Here is a 3,716-nt window from a genome sequence, read left to right on the forward strand (position 1 = left end):
CCAAGTAGCTGGGACCACAGGCGCCCGCCACAACGCCCGGCTATTTTTTGGTTGCAGCCGTCATTGTTGTTTGGCGGGTCCAGGCTGGGGATTTGAACCCGCCACCTTAGGTGTACGTGGCTGGCGCCTTAGCCGGTTTAGCTATAGGCACCGAGCCACAATGATCATTTTTCATGTGTTTGTTGGTCATTTGTCTGTCATCCTCTGAGAGGTTTCTATTCAAATCTCTTGTCCACTTATAGAGCAGGTTGTTAGCACTTTTCTTATTGTTCAATTTGAGTTCTCTGTAGATTCATTCTAGTTATCAGGCCTTAGTGAGATTCATAGCATGCAAAAATGTCCCATTCTGAGGGCTGTCTGTTTGCTCTGTTTTTGGTACTCTTAGCTGTGTAAAAGCTCTTTAGCTTGATCAAGTCCTAGTTATTTATTTTTGGTGTTGCTGCAATTGCTAGAGGGGGTCTTCCTCATAAAATTATTCCCCAGACCAATATCTTCAAGTGTTTTCCCTACACTCTCTTCTAGAATTTTTATTTGTGTCTTAAATTTAAATCTTTTATCCAACAATAATGAATTTTTGTCTATGGTAAGAGGTGTGGGTCCAGTTTCAGTCTTCTGCACGTGGATAACCAGTTATCCCAGCACCATTTATTAAATAAGGTTTCTTTTCCCCATTGCACATTTTTGTTAGGCTTATCAAAGATTAAATGATGATATGTGACTGGGTTCATCTCTAGATTCTATATCCTATTCCATAGATCTGTGTCTGCATTTTTGTGCCAGTACCATGCAGTTTTTGATCACTATACCCTTGTAATATAACCTAAAGTCTGGAAACATGATGCCTTCAGATTTGTTTTTATTTCTAAGAACTGTATTTGCTTTCAGTTTTTTTTTCTAGTTCCATATAAATCAAAGTACTATTTTTTTTCAAGATCTTTAAAGTATGACAGTGGCACTTTGATGGGGATTGCATTAAATCTATAGATTGCTTTGGGTAGTATGGACATTTTAGTGATGTTCATTCTTCCCAGCCATGAACATGGTATGTTCTTCCATTTGTTGACATCTGCTATTTCCTTCCTCAAAGTTTAATAATTCTCTTAATAGGGATCTTTCATGTCTTCTTTTAGATATATTCTCAGGTATTTCATCTTCTTTGGTGCAATTGTAGAAGGAATAGAGTCTTTGATTTTATTCTTGGCTTGACAACTGTTGGCATATATGAAGCTACTGATTTGTGGGTATTGATTTTGTAACCTGAGATGCTGCTATATTCCTTGATCCATGGAAAGAATGGGGACTGAAGACACCATTCTTGGAAAGAGAAAACACTGCCAGAAAAAGGGAAAAATTAAAAAGTAAGCTTAGTGAATCAGAAGAAAAGTCAGTTAATTTACCTTTAAGCCAGCTGCTGTTAAATTTCTTATCTGAACAATTTTCCTACCTTTCCTAGAACTTTGGCCTATTAAGGACATAGCTTACAAACACCCTTGCTGGATCTATAAACACTCTGGAGAAAATAATGGCTCCAGCAGATGCCAAGGCAAGATACATTAACTCGGCCGTTTCCTACTCAATAAATAGTCAAAGCAAATACTCATTGTAGAGATTTGTATTTGATTGGGGCAAAGATCAAGAGAACATCTTGAGCCCTTAAATATAGGTAGGAGGGCTTATATCCCTTATTGCAGAGGAAGATTCTCTGTGGTGGTGATGAGAGGAAAATTCCTCTCTCCCTCTGATTCTTCAGAGGAGATTGACACCAGTGGCATTTTACTTCACAGTGAACTAGTTGGATTAATACTCCCCTAAAAATCTGTGTGTGTGACTTCAGACAGGAGGCTTCCTCCACACAAGACTCAGGTTCCACATTTCTGAAGACTACTCAAACCCTTAAAGTTAATGATTATAGAAACAATAGGAGCTAATATGTTCACTCAAAAAAACTACTGACATCTTTGTTCCCTTCCTCAGCTTACACTTTGGGCTAATGAGCAAATAGCCTTCAATAAAAGCTGAGTGGAACTGACTTGGTACCACTGTCAGAACACCACATGAGGGTGGTGGTCCCCTTGGTTCCCACCTTTGAAAATTATATTTTGTGTGTCTTGTTTCTTTCTTTCTCTTCTTTTCTAACTTTATAGTTCTTCAGTTGGTTGCCACCAGATTCACAGGTCTTGATAGACCCTGCCCCTGGGGCAGGACCACAGCATTGATCACTTCTAAGAGCTTTGTAGTTGAGTCCCTGGGGTTTTCCAGATATAAGATCATGTTATCTGCAAAGAGGGAGAGTCTGACCTCCTCTGCCTCTATTTAGATTCCTTTGATCTCCTTCTCTTGCCTGATTGTGATGGCTAGGACTTCCAACAATATGTTAAATAGCAATGGAGGCAGTGGGCATCTTTGTCTGGTTCCAGACTTGAGTGGAAATGCTTTCAGTTTTAATCCATTCACTATAATACTGGCTGTGGGTTTGCTGTAGATAGCCTCTATCAGCTTAAGGAATATTCCTTCTAAGCCTATTTTCTTGAGCATTTTTATCATGAAAAGATGTTGGACATTGTCAAAAGTCTTTTCTGCATCTATTGAAAAGTTCATATGGTCTTTGTTTTTGATTCTATTTATGTGCTGTATTACATTTATAGATTTGTGTATGTTGTATCAACTTTTTGTCTTTGAGATAAAACCCACTTGATCATGGTGTATAACCTTTTTAATGTGTTGTATTCTGTTTGCTAGTATCTTGTTAGATATTTTTGCATAGATATTTATTAATGATATTGGTCTATACCTTTCTTTTTTTATTGGGTCCTTTTCTGGTTTGGGTCCTTTCTGTTTGATTTTTGCTTCATAGAATGTGTTGGGGGAGGATTCCTCTTTTCTTTTTTTGGAAGGCTTTTTATAACTGATGCTAATTCAGTACTTGATATTGGTCTATTCAAGATTTCTAAATCTTTCTGGCTGAATTTTGGAAGGTATTGTGCTTCCAGATACTGGCCCATCTCCTCCACATTTTTGTATTTCTGGAAATAGAGTTTTTTATAATAATTGTTGAGAATTATTTGTATTTATCTGGCATCTGTTGTTATTTACCCTTCATCATTTCTGATTGTAGTTATTAAAGATCTTGTTTTTCTGTTTCTAGCCAAGGATTTATCAATTTTTTTTATTAAGTCATTTGTACATAGATCATAAATACATTTATGCCTTTATGGGATTCAATGTGTTGATTATTTGTACAAATTGGAGTGCTTACATCCTATTAATCAACACAGGCTTCACCTCATTCACCCAATTACAGGATTAAGAGATTTGTGTTCTACACCTGATAGATCCAACTTATACTTGCAATATGCTTCATAGATTTGGTCCCCCTACTAACCCTCCCTCTATCGACCCACTCCCCTCCCTTCCTCTCTCCCTTCCCTTCCCTCCTTCACCTAGGCGATAGTTGTGCTTCATTTTTCATATGTAAGTGTGAGTGACCGTAAATTGGTTTCACAGTAGTACTGAGTACATTGGAAGTTTTTTTTTTCCATTTCTGAGATACTTTACTAAGAAGAATGTTTTCTAGCTCCATCCATGTAAACACAAAAGAGGTAAAGTCTTCATTTTTTTTAATGCTGCATAGTATTCCATGGTATACATATACCACAATTTATTAATTCATTCATAGGTCAATGGGCACTTGGGCTTTTTCCATGACTTGGCAATTA

This window comes from Otolemur garnettii, unplaced genomic scaffold, assembly GCF_000181295.1.
Source record: "Otolemur garnettii isolate 467f Iridium unplaced genomic scaffold, OtoGar3 scaffold00331, whole genome shotgun sequence".
Lineage (NCBI taxonomy): Eukaryota > Metazoa > Chordata > Mammalia > Primates > Galagidae > Otolemur > Otolemur garnettii.